General features: G+C 42.9%; 1 protein-coding gene across 1 annotated transcript in view; it reads left to right on the top strand.

Moving 5' to 3' along the window:
- The window catches only part of otx2a (orthodenticle homeobox 2a), a 49,721-nt gene that overhangs the window by 5,855 nt on the left and 23,318 nt on the right, over positions 1-20,548 (top strand). The window contains exon 2 of the mRNA XM_066659584.1: positions 1,746-2,010. The gene's annotated coding sequence lies outside the window, so the exon portion shown is untranslated. The remainder of the gene's footprint in view (positions 1-1,745; positions 2,011-20,548) is intronic.

The following is a 20,548-nucleotide window of genomic DNA, read 5'->3' as shown; positions in this document are numbered from 1 at the left end:
GAATGTATGGTGAGAAAGAGGGAAGGAAAAGGGAGAGAGCCTACTCAGGGTGAGATGGAAGAAGAGAGATGGGTTGGAGATGAAGGGATGAAAGGAAAGAGATAGAGAGAGAGAGAGAGAGAGAGCACTTGAGCCTGCAGGGCTCTATTGGATTTGCGTCTGCGGCGCTTCAATATAGGAATGGAGTAATGGCTGTAATTTGATTGGCTGAGTGAAGGGTGTCGGCCCACTCAAGCAGAGACACTTTGATGATGAGGTTCGGCCGGACACGAGCTGCATCAGCCATCCCCTGCAGGACACCACTTTAACCCTTTCAGCACTGTTTCAGCGTTACCTCGTACAGTTAATCACTTAATTACAGTTAATTACTTAGTAGCTGAATTACATTATGCACTCGGTTACCATTCTGGACAGAGCGGTTCCAGCTGCACTTCTGACAGCTCCTGTTTAGATTTAAAACAAGGCGGGAATTTAAAGAAGAGTAAACAACATTAAAGAAGCAGTTAGTTATTGAAACAAAATGAACAGGAGTGTGTGAAATTGTCAATAGGAGTGTGTGGGTGTGGGATTTTTAGGGGTTAAATCACTTTTATGGACAGTCTGTTCAGATCTGTCCTTACTATGTAGCTTCTTTGTTAGTGTCATGTCAGGCTCTCAGTTCAGATCCTGAAGTCTTTTTGAGGCCTAACCAACGAGAGAGTTCCACATCTACATGTTCCACAATGTAGTACACGACAAAGAACAGTGAATAATTAAAATAGAAATAGCATTAATAGTGATGATTAACAGCAACAACGGTGAAAACTAACCAATAAATGTATAATAAAAGGGGTGAATGGGTATATTAAATTGAATTTATTTAAAATTAAATTAATAAATAAACATGGAGAGAAAGAAAATGTACAAGGCATACTGCACTACCAGTAGCACTGCCTCATATTAAACATTTTTAAATATTAAATTCATCTCCTAATATCTTCTTTAATGTGTACTTATTATTATTATTAGTAGTAGTAGTAGTAGTAGTAGTGGTGGTGGTGGTCTACAGCCCAACACAGCCATTGTATTGCCACAATTTGAACACCACTGCTGGACTGAATGTGACCAGCAGAGGGCAGTAGGAAGCAGTGTTCCTGCCTGTGGACTGTGGAAGGTTAGACTGCTGTTGCAGTTCACTACCTTTCAGAAACACTTCATTCTCCTCCACAGAGCTGATGCTGATCATGTTCACAGTCTGGAGCTCTCTTGTCCATCTTCATCATAAGAATGAATGTGTTTGGAGTTGACCCTTAACTATTATTTTGGACTCTAATTTGTTCTTTATTTATTCTTTTCTTCTTTCACTGTCTCTATTTTTCTCTATTTCTCTGTCTCTCTCTCTCTCTCTTTATTACTCTCTCTCACTCTTGCTCTCTGTCTCTCTCTCTCTTTATCTCTGTTTCCTAGTTTAATCTTTCTTTCTCCCTTTCTAATTCTCTCTGAGTCTGATCCTCACTTAAGTTACTCTCCCTCTCTCCTCCTCACACTTAACTTTTTAGTGTTCTTCCCTTCTGATGGTCCCTTATATTCTCTCTCTCTCTCTTATTCTCTGACTCTTTTTCCTACTCTTTTTTTCTCACTCTCGCTCTCCCCTCTCTTAGCCTCTTTGCCTTCTTAGCTTATGGCGGTACATTTCTAATTGATTTATTCCCCTCTCTCTCTCTCTCTCTCTCTGATCTTGGGTGGCCCTCATAATCCATGCTCAGGTCTTTTCTTTACAGAGGAACTCAGAGTTATGTCAGAAACTCAGAGAAGGTCTCCACCAGCTTCTGGAGCTGAGTCCTCTTCAGCTAATGAGAACCTCCTTGCTCCCTCATTCCTCCAGTGCAGCGTGGGAGAAACAAGAGCACATGACACACAGAGGAGGGATGGAGGGCAGGAGCTGGAAGAAGTCATGTGAGAGTGAGTAATGCGAGCTGATTGGCTGAAGACAAGACCCTGTGGAGCATTAAACAGAGGGATGGAGTAAAGGTGAGTCTAGAGACTTTCTATCTCTCCCTCATTCTCTCTCATGTGTATATTTATACTAAGACACATTTACCTGCCCCGACTCTCCACTTCCAGCCCCACACACACACACACACACACACACACACACACACACACACATACAAATGCAGTGAGAGTGGAGAGGCTGCCCAGCCCCTGCACTCAGCAGGGATTATGGATTAGTGGCGTAGTGAGCATTCCTCACATTCCCCAATACTGCCTTCTACACCCACTGACTTAGAGAAACCCCCTTCAACTGCACACAGACACACACTTTGAGGAGTCTGTGCTCCAAACGCACGCTTTGAGCGGGGTCTGTGCTCCAATCGCACGCTTTGAGCGGAGTCTGTGCTCCAAACGCACGCTTTGAGCGGGGTCTGTGCTCCAAACGCACGCTTTGAGCGGGGTCTGTGCTCCAAACGCACGCTTTGAGCGGAGTCTGTGCTCCAAACGCACGCTTTGAGCGGGGTCTGTGCTCCAATCGCACGTTTTGAGCGGGGTCTGTGCTCCAAACGCACGCTTTGAGCGGAGTCTGTGCTCCAAACGCACGCTTTGAGCGGGGTCTGTGCTCCAAACGCACGCTTTGAGCGGGGTCTGTGCTCCAAACGCACGCTTTGAGCGGGGTCTGTGCTCCAATCGCACGCTTTGAGCGGGGTCTGTGCTCCAATCGCACGTTTTGAGCGGGGTCTGTGCTCCAAATGCACGCTTTGAGCGGAGTCTGTGCTCCAAACGCACGCTTTGAGCGGGGTCTGTGCTCCAATCGCACGCTTTGAGCGGAGTCTGTGCTCCAAACGCACGCTTTGAGCGGGGTCTGTGCTCCAATCGCACGTTTTGAGCGGGGTCTGTGCTCCAAACGCACGCTTTGAGCGGAGTCTGTGCTCCAAACGCACGCTTTGAGCGGGGTCTGTGCTCCAAACGCACGCTTTGAGCGGGGTCTGTGCTCCAAACGCACGCTTTGAGCGGGGTCTGTGCTCCAAACGCACGCTTTGAGCGGGGTCTGTGCTCCAAACGCACGCTTTGAGCGGGGTCTGTGCTCCAAACGCACGCTTTGAGCGGGGTCTGTGCTCCAATCGCACGCTTTGAGCGGGGTCTGTGCTCCAAACGCACGCTTTGAGCGGGGTCTGTGCTCCAAACGCACGCTTTGAGCGGGGTCTGTGCTCCAATCGCACGCTTTGAGCGGGGTCTGTGCTCCAATCGCACGCTTTGAGCGGAGTCTGTGCTCCAAACGCACGCTTTGAGAGGGGCCTGTGCTCCAAACGCACGCTTTGAGAGGGGCCTGTGCTCCAAACGCACGCTTTGAGCGGGGTCTGTGCTCCAATCGCACGCTTTGAGCGGGGTCTGTGCTCCAATCGCACGCTTTGAGAGGGGTCTGTGCTCCAAACGCACGCTTTGAGCGGGGTCTGTGCTCCAAACGCACGCTTTGAAAGGAGTCTGTGCTCCAATCGCACGCTTTGAGAGGGGCCTGTGCTCCAAACGCACGCTTTGAGCGGGGTCTGTGCTCCAAACGCACGCTTTGAGCGGGGTCTGTGCTCCAATCGCACGTTTTGAGCGGGGTCTGTGCTCCAAACGCACGCTTTGAGCGGAGTCTGTGCTCCAAACGCACGCTTTGAGCGGGGTCTGTGCTCCAAACGCACGCTTTGAGCGGGGTCTGTGCTCCAAACGCACGCTTTGAGCGGGGTCTGTGCTCCAAACGCACGCTTTGAGCGGGGTCTGTGCTCCAAACGCACGCTTTGAGCGGGGTCTGTGCTCCAATCGCACGCTTTGAGCGGGGTCTGTGCTCCAAACGCACGCTTTGAGCGGGGTCTGTGCTCCAATCGCACGCTTTGAGCGGGGTCTGTGCTCCAAACGCACGCTTTGAGCGGGGTCTGTGCTCCAAACGCACGCTTTGAGCGGGGTCTGTGCTCCAAACGCACGCTTTGAGCGGGGTCTGTGCTCCAATCGCACGCTTTGAGCGGGGTCTGTGCTCCAAACGCACGCTTTGAGCGGGGTCTGTGCTCCAATCGCACGCTTTGAGAGGGGCCTGTGCTCCAAACGCACGCTTTGAGAGGGGCCTGTGCTCCAAACGCACGCTTTGAGCGGGGTCTGTGCTCCAATCGCACGCTTTGAGCGGGGTCTGTGCTCCAATCGCACGCTTTGAGAGGGGCCTGTGCTCCAAACGCACGCTTTGAGCGGGGTCTGTGCTCCAAACGCACGCTTTGAGCGGGGTCTGTGCTCCAAACGCACGCTTTGAAAGGAGTCTGTGCTCCAATCGCACGCTTTGAGAGGGGCCTGTGCTCCAAACGCACGCTTTGAGCGGGGTCTGTGCTCCAAACGCACGCTTTGAGCGGGGTCTGTGCTCCAAACGCATGCTTTGAAAGGAGTCTGTGCTCCAAACGCACGCTTTGAGCAGACGTCCTCTATATTTTATCTTGGCAGATACATCAAAGTGGGCTGTCATTAGTTAGGCCTTCGGGAGCTGAACAGAAGGTCTACTATGTCAGACTAACCCTTAACAAAACCGAACATAGAATCAACCAGTCATGTTTTGATTAACAACTTTGTGTCTTTGAGTGGTAATGTGAGAGCACACCGTTACATGCAGATATGTAAGGATTCATTTACACTGTATGTGGTGTAGTGTATGTGTGTATGTGTGTGCGCACACCCCTTGTAATAAATCCTTTTTTAACTGTTTTAAGGTGTTACTGTGTCGCACCCACAGCTTGTATAATCTCCATAGAAAAATACAGGCCAATATATGCATGAGTCAAAGGTCACCATGCCAGTGCCATACTGCAACTAAAAATTATTTAAAGGAACACTAGGTGAGATACTAAAATCATTAGGGAGTGCGAGAGAGCGGGGGTGGTTTCCTACCCTCTTCCAAAAGATACATAGTATAGTTTCTACAGTGCAGATCCCAGTGTAGCAACAACTTTAACTGTATTCTCCATACTACAGCTCAGTGGAGTATCTTAACTAGTTTGAAGCTGTAATTGTAAGGTAAATACCTTATCTTTGGGTAATTAACAACTTTTCATGGCTGTGGTGAGTGAGTGTTTGCAGTAACAAGTCGTTATCATCGATACACATCCAACAGAAAAGTGTAGGAAATAAAATCAGTGTCATAGTAGTGTCATTAGTATCACTTTGGCCATAAATATTCTCTCTCTCTCCCTCCCTCCTGCCCAATGTCTCAGGGTGTAGGTGAGTTGAGAGAACCCCCTACTGTCACATACACTCTCTCTCTCTCTCCCTCTCTCTCTCTCTGAGGGCAGTGTATGGCTCCTCTTCTTTAACTGAGTGCTCCTGGGTCTACTCCATTTGCATTTGCTTCCCATTGTGTCCCCAAACAATGGTCGCAAACAAACCATTAAGATGGAAATGGCAGAAATGTAGCTAATTAGTTATCTCTGCTGGAATTGTTAGCTGGGAGAGATAGAGGTAAATTGCTTTGGGCCGGTGGACAGGAGGGGGTATGAGGAAGGAGGGGCAGGGGGTGGCCAGAATGGCCAAAGGACAATTGGTGGTGTTTGTTGGGCTTTCCAAAAGAATTAACAACACACTGAAGAGCCAAGAACCTCCAGATTGAGACCAAATTTACAAGGCATTCAGCTACATCAGAATTTATTTATTTTATTTTATTTTTCCGCAAAAGAAAGAAATGATCTCGTAGTTGCCCATTGTTGTGGTTTGTGCTTTGATTGTAGGGCATCTGTGGTATTTGTTGTTTTATTATGTGGGGCAAAATCTATGTATAGTTTGAACATTCCAGGTAAAGCAGTAACCTTGCTTTTCTGCTCTAATTACCTCCGCAGCACACACAGTGTATTTTCTGATAGCGATGATGAAACATACGATTCATATTACGGTATCATATACATATGTGACCATATTACACATCTCATATTTTGTTTTATTTATCTACAGTTTGTAACATAGTCAATTTAAATGTAGCAATTCCGGATGAAAAAGCAGGATTTAGTTCCCTACAGAATAATTGTTCACTTATTTTCACTTCAAAGCAACAAGCAATCAGTTTATATTTAATTGCTGCTGGAAGAAAAAATTGAATTCCTTCAATCTGCCAAGTTAAGGCCAAACTGAATAATGCACTGACCAATAGAAGTGGTCTAATATGACACAGGTGTTTTTTAAATGGCGATAAACTCTCACACACTCACTCATTTTAACTATATACTCCACTAGGGGTGCTGTTCAGTGCTTTGTTCTTACAGCGGTGATATGATTCTGTTATCGAAACGTGTTTTATTATTTAAGTATAAGACTGTGTTTGATTTCAGACTGAAAAATATAGCGTGTGTATTGTTCAGAAGTTTGAAGCTTTGTTTGTTTTGTTTTCTGTGACAGATGATGATGAGCTTGTCATTGTTTGGAGTCTTTTAAATGGAGCAGAAGTGCATTTAGGTTTGAAGAGCTGCTTGTTCTTAATGATTTCATTAGCACTGTTTTTCTTTGTCCTGTGATGAGCTGTGGACTTTGAGAGAGAGAGACAGAGAGAGAGACGTGTGAATCCCAACACCTCGTTATCTGTTTAATTAACTCTGACTGGACATGACTTTTGCTAATGACCTCATCAGTCCGCGCAGTGAGGAGCCCTCTCTGTGTTTCACTGCACTCTTTTCATCGTCATTAAAAATCCATCCATCTTCATTAATGTCAAGAGTACTACACTCTACTGCTGCCTGTGTGTGTGTGTGTGTCTGTGAGAGAGAGAGAGAGAAAGAGAGAGAGTTTGAAAGTGGATGATTACATATTGTTTAAAAGGAGTCAAGTGTATGAATGTTGAATAAAGTTTTTAGAAATGATTAATTGATGAGTGCAGAGAAAAATCTGTTATTGAATTTGGCAAATTTGAAAGAAGAAATATAATATAATATCTTAATTGAATTTCAGATTTAAAAATAAATGTCTTATAAATTAAATACCTAGAATAAACTTCTGTTGACATTTTTATTCAGAATGAGTCGGTATTAAAATGAATATTGAGGATGGGGATCTAAACAATATCTAGAATGAAGTTAAACAGAACAAAATGGCTAACTGTATCTATAATATATCGATATATATATATATAATATGTTGATATGTATTGCTAATAAAGTTATTATCCAGGAGCTAGATCCTTTGGTGTTGCCTTCAGAAAGTGTGGAGTAAAGATGGATTACTTGAGTACTTTTATTTTTGTTTCTTTTTTGTAAAAAATCATAATCAGAAGTGTCCTGTAGATTTCTGACTGCTGCTGGACCATGGAGGGTTTAAAGTGGTGTTTTTTTTTTACATTTTTTTCATTTGTATTTTTCTGAGTCAGAGTTTTTCACTCAGCTCCAGGTTTTAACTGGAGTCTCCGCCCCTCACTGCTCTCCTGGAGCTGTGTTTTTGGGATTATTGAGCTGAGAGATGTTTACAGTGATAAGCAGGTGTTAATTAACCCTGCGGATGAGGGGGGTTAATGAGTGGGGGCTGTAATTAGTCTGCTGAGCAGGGTCTAATTACACACGACTTGGATCCGATCTGGTTTGATATTGGCTTTTTTTCAGAGTTAAATTTCAACACTGGTCAAAAACTGCTGTAGAAGTCAGGCCGAGCCACTCTTACGCTTTAGTGGGTGTGGCCTCTGGGTTAATGCTGTTGTCTGTTGTTAAATCCGACTTGTTTTTCCAGCTTAGATTTGTGTTTGTATCTGGATCTGTTTACGGACTGATGCACTTTGCTTAATTAATCGTTAATGATACGATTATGTGTAGAAGACATACTAATGAAAATGTTTATGAAATATTTTCTTATGTGCAAGTTTACTCACCCATGAAACTTGATTTTCTACGTGAAAATAATTTAATCATGAGCAAATGTTTCAGCACTTTTTTTGGAATTTATTGATGCACATGAAACTTTTACAAAGTGTTTTCTGTAGAAGACGTACAAAATATATTCCCAAAATTAGTGTATGACTTTAATAGTGAGTTGTATTTAACTGTAATATCTGCATCAGCAGATCTGAATAATAATAATATAATAAAAAGTAGTTTAGTAGTTTAGTGGATGCTCTTATACCAAGTGACTTAATCTTCATTTCATTTGTTTATGTTACAGACAAATTAAGATTAGGAGTCTTGCCTAAGGGCTGGGTAAATATAGTTACCCAGGCAGGAAATGAGAAAGCATACTAGGCAGTACACTCTATGCTATGCCCTCCACATTAGTTACCACTTCAGTTAGACAAGGCATTGAGGACGTCTTTTGTCGCTTAAAGCTGGGTGGTGTCCACTTAGAGGATGTGACACTAATTAGCCAACAAAAGTGGTCAAGTCATTATTAGCTACATGTGTCTTTCCTGTTTCTACGAGTCAAACGCATTCCGTCCTCGTCCAGTGAATGCTCTCCACTCTAGACCTGTAAGTGTTCTTTAAACACTGCCTCAGAACAGTGGCCATCAAACCTGTCCTCAGAGACCTCCGGACATTACATGTTTTTGTTCTGTCCTTGCGCATTGTGAATTTGAATGGAGCAGAACTGTGGACATTCGCAGGGTCCCTGAGGTTGGACGACTAGTGCCACAGAAGAATCACTTTGAAGGTGATCGTAATGTAAGGAGTCCTCCTTAGACACTTTACATCATCTTCAGGTGCTTTAAACTGTAAAACGTGTCCAAGGCTTGTTTGGGTTGGTCCAAATATTATTTGTGCTTCACTATATTACAGATTCATGTTACACAGTATATTACAATCCGCTGGCTGACTGCTGCCTTTAGTATTAACAGAAAGTTGTGCTGTGTCCTGGTTAAAAAGATCAAGGTGTGGTTTGCATCCAGTTAACATCCATCCTTTTGGAGTTCGGAGTCTGGAGTTCGGATGCCCCTTGCTCCAACTGGAAATATGTCTCTGCTGAAGATATTTTATGCTCCCCCGCAACCAAATTCTTGTTCAAAAACACTAGGTACATTTTCAGGTAATTCAGAAGCTGTGGATTTTGTAAAAGGAATGTTTGAAGGAAAAAAAAGTTTAACTTGTTAAATAATGCAGTCAGCCATCTTCTGAATTTGAAGACATTTCCACCTTAAATGATCTGACACAGCAAACATAAATCATTATTACTCACCTGTGGATCAGGAATTAGAGCAACATCCTCATCTCGGTTTGTGCTTTTCAACGTTGGAGGTCTCTTAGTCATCGAACAGCTTTGGATACTTTTTCTGTGTCTTGAGTAGAGAGAGAAATCCTAGCATACCAGACCGAGACTCATTATTATTATTATATTTTTAGCTATTTACAGACATTGGGGATATGTAAACACAGATAGTTTTCCATAGTTCTGGAGAGCAGCAAATGGTGAGAACTTGGGGATAAATGTATCCAATCTTAATAGTTTTTGCAGTGAATTCCAGTCTTTGGCTGCAGCTGACTGAAACAAAACAGACCAAGGACTGTATTTGTTGTAGGGACGTGATAATGGGCAGCATTATCTGTTGTTCGAAAGTTTTGACTCTGAACTGCCCATTGTTGGATGTATTCCTTAACTTCTACGCCAGTGTAAAAGATGCATAGAAGTATGAGGGCAGTGACGTTACAACTTTAGAAACTTAATTCCTTTACGCAGCTAAAGGGGAGCATTAATGAGCCTCTACAGGTCAATTGAGCATTACAATGGTTTTGAAGCTGTAATTAAAAGGTAAAAATATGACTTAGATTTCACTTGTTCAACAACAACAAAAAAACAAAACAAAAACAAGACCATATACAGCTCCATGAAGCAGACCCTGGATCAGTGCCCTGTTTCTAAATTAGCCTCGAACCCTGACACATGCTAACGAAGCTAGTGTCAGCTAGCAGTTATTTTCAGGGAGTGTTTTGGGTCCTGAGGCTTTAAGCCGTGGTACGTGAGCGGCATGGCCAACCTCTGAGCTGGCTTCAACACAAACAGCTCGCCGTCCGGCCGTAAGTATATTATCAGCCCAGTTCTTTAGGGAGCGCACAGCCAAAGGAGCTTATGGTTCATTACAATAACACATCGCGGCTGGGCCGCGGGCTTGGCCTTGTAAAGTGGCGGCTCACTCTCATTGACCTGGTCGACGCTTTAGAGCTTACACACACACACACAAACCCACACACACATACACAAGAATGGCGTTTTTAAATAACTCAAATGGGATAACTCGTATAATCTTTTAGGACTTAGGCCTCGAAACAAACGAGTTAAGAGAGTAATGCGTAAATCCTCCATCCGGACACAAGGAGGAGTGTGTTTGAGGGGAGGAGAGGAAGCCATATCTTCGGTATTAACTCACTCATTCAATGTGTTTATGGTTTTAAATGTTTTTATATTTAAACGGAAAGGCAAGACCTGTATCTAGATGACACGTCTGTGTGGTTCTGAATAAAGGGATTTATGCGTTAACCTTGTAGGTTCAAAGTCTTTAACTTGACCCGTTAATGTTTTACATTAAAAACTGGAATAAGAATTTGGTGCATTCTTTGAAACGTGTGGATCATTTACACATTCGTATGAAGTAAATACATCAGCTCCGGTCTTGCGAAGAGAAAGTAAACTGAAAGACTGAATTATGAGAATACCGTGTGTAAGAGGAAATGAGGTTAAAAAATGGCAGTTAATTTTAGGATTAGAGCTCGATGAAGTTGTACATCTGAAAATCTGGTTACATCTAATAAACATTCAGTTGAAAGTAAGTTATAAAGAAGTCAAAGCTTCTCTGATGGACCCTCTGAATAAAATGTTACCTGCTTTTCATTTAAGGTCATATTGGTCACCAGCTTTTTAATTCCCAAACATAAATTGAATTGAAAATAGCAGCAACTTCAGCTTCACTCTCTCAATGACGACTTTGAATCTCGTTTATGTCTCAGATGTTTGTGAGGTGGTTCGCTCTTTAAAGAAGTGTCCTAAACAAAATACTGGTTTATAATAATTTAGAAAGTACCTGGATGTACATTTTCAGTTATAACCTTTAATTAATGCAGAATCATTAGATTATATGGAGGTTCTTTAAAGATTAAAAAGGTTTTTACACTCACTCATATCATTCACAAAAGAGATTATTTTGAAGAGGAACCAGTCAGGAGCTGATTTGGAGTATTTTTGATGTTTAAATTGGGGTAACCCGATGCTTTTAAACTAGAAATTTGCATAAAATTGAAATTTAAACCACTTTCCATGTGAAATTGTTTTGCAAATTGAGCTGTCTGTTATTTACAGTGAACCACATTTTGAAAGGTTCTTTAAGAAATGACACCTAGTATTTCTACAGCATCAGCTGTTGGCACCTTTAGTTTAAAGAGTGAAGAGTTTAATAACTTCTCAAATTTTTGTTTAGTTTCCATTTTAAACATGTTTCCTAACTCTGTATCAAAGCTGTATCTTCTCTGTTTTTGAATTAGAACTGAATTCTGTTTTTAATTCCTACTCTATGCCGTAACCCTCTTCTATTTTTGTGTTTTATATCACAGTTTCAAACGGCTGGTGTGTGAATGGAGGTTGCCAGTGAAGGGTGCTGTTGGTGGGGGGAGTGAAGGGGGGGGATCAGGAGGATTAGGCATCAGTATCCCTTGGGCATTGTCTGGAAATCTGGAGATAAAGAATGCTGTGTGTGTGTGTGAGCGAGAGAGAGCAGGTGGTGGGAGTGTGGGGGGGAGGTAGTATTTTGGGGTGTTGGTCTTTTTTTTTTTTTTTTTTTTAAAGAGGTGGGGGCTGAAATGCATTGATTTAAAACCTTATGCTCTGATAATGCTTCTGTCAAATGCTGCTGATCATGTGATCCAAACACCTGACTGATCATTTAGCTTCAGAAATGACCCTCAGGTTCATGGCTCAGCACTTTTCCCACATCCACACACTTTTTTTTTTGTTAGCAAAGACAAAATGTAATGCATTGACTCTACTATGGGTAGTATTATTATAATTATTATCATATTATTAAAATAATATTATTTCACATACCCAAGAACAGATATGCCCTATTTTTTCCATTTGTGATCAGTGTTGTACTAGATTCTCAAAATAGTAATCCATTACCAATGACTAATTACCTCTCCCTATCCGTAATGGGATTACTTTCCTTATTACATCCTTGAACAAGTAATCTCATTACTCATGACTTCTGTGATGCTCTAGAAATCCATACAAACCTGTACCAACCAAAAAGTATGAGAGGAAAACACTAACAGACCTTTTGGCCACTTTACCCAGAAAGAAGTAGCATCACATTAAACAACATTTAAAAATGTATCACTGCCACTGACGCGAACGAGACACAGCTAGTTAAAATACTGATGGAATCAAAGCACAAACATTAAAAACAAACCCTTGATGATAATCCGTATCAATAAAATATGAAGCTGTTCCTTAACAAAAGGCCCTTCGTTTTTGGCAAATCGTCAAATCGAATTTCCCCTGATCACACTCTTCACATTCACAACTCTATAATGAGGAGTAGCATCCCCAAATGCAGATAGTTTATTTATTTATCTATTGCTTTGTTTAAATAAGTGGAAAGGAAAACTCACTCTCCCCCTTTACAAGGAAGAAACCTTGGAAGAAATCAAGGCTCGTAAGAGGTAGAGTAAAAGCAGATGCAGAGCCCATTTTGAGGAAAAACACCATCCAGGGCCAAGCCATGCTGCTGTAGGTGAGACAAGGCCCAGATCTTGTACACAGCATGCAAGTAAGACTTAAATGCACAATATGCACATTATTAATATTGTGCCTAAAGCTGTTGGTAACTCTTAATTTGACCAAAGTCTGTGATCATACTTTGTATTTAAATGCTTTACTTTCAGTTACTGAATAGTGTAACATTCATTGTGTTATCAATTGACTACAGAAAAAAGCTACTTTCTCTATTCATTTATTCATTACAATGCTCATTCATCAACATTTCAGTGTCCACATTAATGTAAATATTCCAGTGTTAGCTAATAAATCATTTTCTATCTGTAGTCCCTGGGCAGGTGAATACAACCTAAAAGCCAATGTCACTCAAACATTTATACATTTCTGTGTTCAAACCAAGCTAAAAGTACTAAATATGCGTATGAGGGTACCACCACAGTGACAGTATTTTCTGAGAGTGTAGTCATTTAAACAATGCTCAACGTTTTTTAGAGATGTATGAACATTATACATAATTTGTGTTTGTAGCTATTATACTGATGAACTCCTGTGTGTTCTGCAGAGGCAGAGCCTATTTTATCCCATTGAAAATATCAGTTTTATACAAATGTGATGAAGGCTAGTTAAAACGATAAATTTGAGTAATTAAAATGTACATTTCCAAGTTTATAGCACATTTAATTTTTTAGAAAATCTGTAATCACATGTAGTGCTTGTGCTATTAGAAGTCAATATAATCTTTCCAAAAATTCAGCTAAATGTCGACACTACGGTTCACTGGAGATTTTTGGGGTGCTTTTCTGGTTCATACCTAGTTGGAATTATAGTAAGTATTTACATGTATTGCAAATGTTGTGTTTTCCATTGGATTAGAGTTTTCAAAGGATAGTTGGACCCAAACTGCCGGAAATCCTGTTTAGATTGAGACCAGATTTAAGCCATGGTTTAGTTTTCTAGACAAACACTTGAAAGGTTGCTAAGCCTGAGCTCTGAGTATGATACCAAATCTTACCTTTTATTAGCAGCTAATTAAGGATACTTTTGCTTCCTCCCGTCCCCCATCCTTTGCTCCCTCTGCCTCCAAAACAGATAAACCAGCTCAGAGGACGTCCTTAAGAAAGGCATTATGGTCAAAGCCCTTAACACAAACTGAGCGGTGTTCAATGAGTAGTTTGGCCATACAATAGTAAAGTAGCAAAAAAACTAGCGAGTCGCATTATGCAACAGGAAATCATGACACAGCTAGCAAGCTACCTGTTATTATTCTGTGTACTTTATTTTTCATTTGGGCTTTTTGGGTGCTTAACACTTTTGGAATTGTGTGGTACTGAAGCCCACTATGTTGGCATGTAAATAAAAGTGTCAGTTAGGATCTTCTTATTCAATCAGATGACAATATGAAAGCTAACTTGCTAACTGTTAATATTCTTTTTTAGATTGTGTGTTTATTCTGAGGTCTTGAATGTTTTTTGTGTGTATATGAGTGTAATACTTTTGAGATGGGCGGTCTTAAAAGCCTCTTACACTAGCAAATGCTAGTTAAAATGCTAGCTGGCAACATTCCACTTACAGTGTTTGGTTGAGCCCCTCCTGTGTTAATGTAACCTTACACTGTAAGTTAGCATTAAGTATTTGCCATATTCGCATGATTTGGCCGAGCTTTGCCTTTAAGCAGTGGGTCGAGGGTCCTGACTGTGCGGTTGAATGCTAGCTATGCAAGCAGTAACGACTCTATTCTAATGCTAACGGCTGCAGCCTGTTGTTATCAGCCCTGCGTGATTAGCCGGGGCCAGACTCTGTTAGCCGCCCTCCAGCCACAGGCCAGGAATTCTTCAGGAGCTGTGGAGGTGGAGATGGAGATGGTGTTGTTTTTGTTGTAGTTGTGGTTGTTTAGCTTTGTGTCGTCATGTTTAGACCTGAGATAATCACCCACAGGCCACAAAAAGCACATCCTCTGGTTGATGACTAGATAGCACTAATGACAAAATAGTTTCATTTGTATAAAGGAAGAAGTAAACGGCAAAAGGAGGTTTCATTTGCAAAATGTGTGCTCAGTATACTTTTAAAAAAATTCTAAATCAATTCAACATAATTAAAGCATGGTAAATTTATTTAATGTTTCATTTTATTTATAAACAGTTTAAATGAATCAAAGTTAATGAATTGTGTCATTAGATATTTCCACTCCCTAATAATTTATTTTGACTGATTGATGGATGGGTGGCAACAACAAACATGTGTCTTTGTAAAATTCAATAAAACTTTTGGAGAATTCACACAAACACTTGGCACAGTGTGCTCTGTGGTGCTGGGGTGGAAGTGAGATAAGTGGAAGCCTCCTCTGTGAATTAGTCTTTTCCTCACACTAATGATCTGTGGAAGAGGGTAATTCCCAGGTGGAATTCCTGCTTTTCCCTGCGGACTCCAGTCAGGTGCTCTCACTAATGGTGTTAGCAGCACTGCCATTAGTGTGAGATTAATTCATTAAGTAAATGTGTGTGTAGTGTCAGGGGTACAGGGGCTAATATGACACAACTCTGTCTTCACACTCGCCCTGGGGAGTGTCTCTCTCTCTCTCTCTCTCTCTCTCTCGCGTGTGTGCACACACACACACACACACACACAATTAAAAAGTTTGGGATCACTAGTTATCTTGCTAAGTTTATTGATAATTTCAATAGTTTCTATCACCACCTCATTTTAAATACACATTGGTTTTTCAACTTCTCATGTGCAGTTACTATGTTGATGCGGATGTTTTGCTTGAGTAAAAATTTAATGATAAATGGACCAATACACATCCATAATTTCAGGTGTCCACAAACTTTTGCCTGCAGTGTATAGTCTAGGTCATAATACACACTGGAGAGAGATAAAGGGGTGGTGTGTGTGTGTAAGAGTGTGTTTGAATGTGCTTGCTGTGTTTACTTTGTGGTTTGTGTGTGTTTGTGGGTGGTCTTAAACCATTAGGTGAGCAGTCTGAGCACTCACACACACACACACACACACGCTCAGACACACAGACTTGTTGTCCTCTTCGGACACTCCGTCAACACTCCACTCTTCTCTGTAGTAGCGTAAACTCTTCAGTACTGAACAGATGGACGTGCGCGCATGCACACACACACACACATTCCTTTTAACGTCTTTTTATGTAAAGACTTAAGATTGTGTGTGTGTGTTACCCTATGCATTTGCATTTCAGAGTTATATGTTTAGGAGTCTTTAAACACGCTGGCCTTTCCTGAATCTTCTGAATTGAAGGTCATTAACTGTGCATTTGAGCCCTCTTTGTGGCAGTAGCAGCCTCTGCACTGCTGACAATTCTTTTCACTAGATACATGACTGTGAGGATCTGTTAGCAGTCAGCCACATAACAATTAGTGAGGTCAGGTACTGGCGTTAGACGATAAGTTCTGGATCACTTCAACTTATCCCAGAGCTACTGGGCCGTGATCAATTCCTCCAGAGGATTCAGTTCCACTGCTCCAACAGAGATGCTGAGGGATATTATAACTCTCTAGTAAACACTTGGCACTGGGCCATGGTGAGTTTAGGCCCATGTGCATCTGCTTCAGAGCATGCCATTGTAAAGGCCGGTGCTCTTCATTGGAGACTAGTCTTAGACCAGTAGGATACACAAGGAAAAATGGGAGGAAGGGAATTGTAGACAGAGAGGAGACAGATACAGAGAGAAGTTGGCAGAGAAACAAAAAGAGCGAATGAAGAGGAGGAGTGAGAAACTGAAAAGGTGAAAGCAACATGGAGAGGAGTGGCAGAGATACTAAGAGGAAGGGAGGAAGAGAAGCAAAAGAGGGATAGACAGGGTGTGTGTGTGTGAGACACAGAGAGAGAAAGATTCTGTAGCAGCATGTAATAGCATTAATGCTTTTTAAAAGTGTCTGATTGTTGAATGGACAGGGGACCGTTTGGCAGGTGCCACCATATACTGCCGTCTATAACTCACACACACACACACACACACAGATGAGGGTACCACACTCCATTGCCAGCTAATCTGCACTGTGGCAACGTGCATTGTTGCTGTATGCAAATGTGGTCACTTAACGACGAGAGTGAGAGAGGGTGAGAGACATAGGGATAGGAGAGAGAGTTTTTAGAGGATAATGTTTGGTGGGGGGAGTCGGAGATGGGGGTCTAGACCCCTAAAGCACAGAGGGATTACTTCTCTCTCTCTCTCTCTCTCTCTCTCTCTCTCTCTCTTTCTCTCTCTCCCCATCTCCTCTGGGTGGCCCCATATTGCCCATCAGGACGAGAGGGAGTATAAGAAGGGAGGGTGCGAAGGAAAAAACCCTTAAACGCATTCACACAGGCCGAAGCAGCGGAGAGCTTAATTCCATCAAAGAAGAGAGAGAGAGAGGGAGAGAGAAAGAAAAGGAATGATTAATTTATTCTCTCCATCCTCCCCCTCTTCCCTCTGCAGCATTGTTTGGGCCTGAATGCCGGTCAGTGGTGGAGCATCTGGTACTGGTCAAGATTCATCCCTCTAAGCGGTCCAGACGAACCCCCCCCATAAAAGACCCTCAATCTCTCTCTCTCTCTCTCTCTCTCTCTCTCTCTCTCTCTCTCTCTCTCTCTCTCTCTCTCTCTCTCCCGCTCTTCCTCTCTGTTGGTATGATTTTTTTCTCTCAGGAGATTAGGAGCATGTCGCAGTGGCGGAGGCTTTGAGTAATCGTTTGTGAAAATGTTGCTCTTTTGGCGCCGTACGCGTGAGCGGCGTCGGAGACTTAGTGGCGCTGATTTTTAAAGAGTAATTAAAAGAAGTTTAATGATTTTTGTGCGAGGCTCTGAGCGGATTGGCCTTTTGTCTGCGAGTGTGTGAGACGCTGCAGTGAAAAGGCGTCCTGCTTTGATGAACTCGGTAATGGAGGCTTTTATCCTCCACTTTAAGGACGTGTTTCGAAATGCTCCCTATTCACTGCTCCCTACGTCTGAAATTCAACATCACTACAGAGGGCACTGCTACAGGGAGTGAGGCAGCACTGCCCCGCTGCAGGTAGTGTCTCTGTCACACAGCTCCTGGGTCTCGGGATCTTGGGTTCAAACACCAACTCACTGTCTGTGAGGAGTTTGGTGTGTTCTCCCTGTGTCTGTGTGGGTTTCCTCCGGGTGCTCCGCTTTCATTTTAAAGTCTCAAACAGGTGTGAGAGAGTGAATGGGTGAGTGTGTGATGCCCTTCTCTGTGCTAGCACCCTTTTCCAGTGTGTGTTTCTGTGTTGCGCCCAGGGATTCTGGGTAGGCACTGGACCCATTGCTAACCTGATTACAGAAGATGAATGAGTGAACGAATGAATGAATATGGGCTAGAATTTATGATGGTGGTTGTGTTGGAAATAGCATCACTGCCTTCCATACACCAGAATACAGTTGGATATCCAGCTCGGGGAGGAACACCAGTCTATACCAGTAGAGTCCCTGGGCAAAACTCCTAACACTGCACTCACTCACATCTCAGACTGTCGAGACTCTGGGGAAGAGCATCTGCCAAATGCTACAAAATGTATGTGATGATAGCAAGCTATTTCATAATAAAAAAAAGAATACAGTTTATTTTTAAAGTGCTTTTCAAGAACCCATATCGCTGTCCATCTACAGTCCTAGGGGACAGAGCAGCAAAGACAAGCAGGCAGCTGCCGAACTTAGCAATGGAAACAACTCCCAGGGTCAGTAGGCCCTGCCGTTAGCATCGGAGATAGCAAACAGCTAACCTCTGCGCAGTGACAAAGAAACCAGGTCCCTCAGGTCAGATCTCAGAGCAGCAGAGGAGAAAAACCCACCTCACACATACCCTCACAGACAGCCATAAACTAAACAAACACAAATGAGACACGGGCAGAAGCAGCAGTCACCAGACGGATGCCAGCGTGCTCTGGCGACAGACATGAGACGACACGAGACACTGACCACAGACAGAAGCAAGGTTACAGACCCCTCAAATCATACAGTGTGGTGCATCATGGGTATTCCCTATCTGCTAGAATGTATCAGTACTATGTTTATAGTGCGTTGTGGGATTCTTGAGCTCACTGGATACTCCTCGCTGTTTTCTGACACCATCACAAAATGGCGGAACCTCAAAACCACGCACTGCACTGTACAAGGACTGTGGTTTAAGACACAGCTTAAGTGTTTTTTGGTTTATGAAATAATGTTTGGAGCCAGTTTCACCTACCAGTTTAAACTATCAGTCTGTTCGCATCTACACCTTCCATCTGTCCATCATCCATTCATTCATACATACATCATCTATTTATTCATCCATCCTTAAATCCAATATGTTTGTTTGTTATTTTCTGTATTCTAAATTATTTCACATGTCCTTCCATCCATCCTTCCATCTCTCTCTCTCTCTCTCGCTCTCTCTCTCTCTCTCTCTCCTTTGTGTAATAATTAAGTGGTGGTCTCTCGTTTATTATGTGTCCGGGTCCTTGTGCTGGCCGGCGTCATGCTGTTTCTCAGATAAAGACGTGTAAATGAGAATATCTCTCCTTTTCTCCTCCGCTCCAGACCTATCAGCTCTTCTCTCCTTCTCCTTTTTCAACCCCCCCTCCCCTTTCTCCTCTACAACAGATAAGAAAGAGAGCGCAGCAGCAGGGGGGTCCAGCCCTTTCCCCCCTCGTCTTCGCAGCGTAAATCATATTTCACACAAAAAAGAGCTGGGACATAATCACCGCTGCATAAAGAGATCAACAAGTATGTTCTCTGTGAGTCTCAGGTTTTACAGGGATAAAGGAACCTGCCGTAACCCATTACAAAAAGGGGAACATGCAGAAAACGTGTTGCCTGTGTGTCACCCGGCGAACAGTGAGATAATAACCCTTAAACTCCAGAGAGGTTTTTATCATCAGACTTATTAGCCTATTAAAATGTTTGGGGAAGTCATGTCCTAAAGCTAAGGGAAGTGGACTTGGGACTGGAAGGTCACCGGTTTGATCACCTTGACCAGAATGGGTGGGTTTGGGGGGGGGGGGGGGGGGTGAGTGAAGGAACAGCACTGTCTCCTCCCTCAACATCCACGGCTGGGGTGTCCTTGAGCAAGGCTAAGCCCGACCAACCCACACTGCTGTCCGCTGCCCTGGGGGTATATGTGTGTGTTTTTATTACTGTAGTTAAATTTTAATGATGTCTAGTTTCCACAGAAAAATAGGAATCAAACATTCAGGAGCAACTGCACGTGAGCCTAAACTCACAATGCCCAATGCCATGCATGGGTCAGAGGGATATAAGTCCTCGGTACTGGGCTGTGAAGCAGCGGAACTGTGTTTCTCTGGAGTGAAGGAGCTCTATCCAATATCTTTGGGATGAGTTGGAGTGGTGTTTGTGATCCAGAACTAATCCTCCACCATCAATCAGTACCTGAGCTTTATAAAGTCTGTGGTTGAACACATCATCAAACCCTCACAGCCTTCCTCTAAGACTGTTATTGAACACAGGAGGAACAAACTCCTCATTTATCCTCATTGATTTCAGGAGAAATTTCATATGAGCAGGTGTCTTGCTACTGCGTTTCCAGAACTTAGTATCGGCCGTAGTTCCAGAAACGATGCAGCGAAAGTTGTGAAAGCTAAACTTCTTTTGCTAATGGAGTCGATCAGGGTTATTAAGGAAATTTCATTATTTTCTGAACTTCTCCTTTAAGCTGAGACACCAGCAGGCTCTCTGGGATGAAAGAGGGGCGTTTTTAAAGGGGAGGAAGGACCCCGCTGCTCAGAAAAGAGTAGAACTGATGGGACGGAGCCGCGGGCGAGCGTACCTATCACACACCCTTAACTCCGCCGGGCCTTTCTGCTTTTGTTGTGAGATTATTAAGCTCTGATACAAACCCTCTGTTCCTTCGGCGAGCGAGCGAGCATATGTCTGTCAGAGAGAGAGAGAG

This window comes from Hoplias malabaricus, chromosome 2 (genome assembly GCF_029633855.1).
Source record: "Hoplias malabaricus isolate fHopMal1 chromosome 2, fHopMal1.hap1, whole genome shotgun sequence".
Lineage (NCBI taxonomy): Eukaryota > Metazoa > Chordata > Actinopteri > Characiformes > Erythrinidae > Hoplias > Hoplias malabaricus.
Note: the sequence above shows the minus strand (reverse complement) of the source record. Positions and strands in the feature narration are given on the sequence as shown.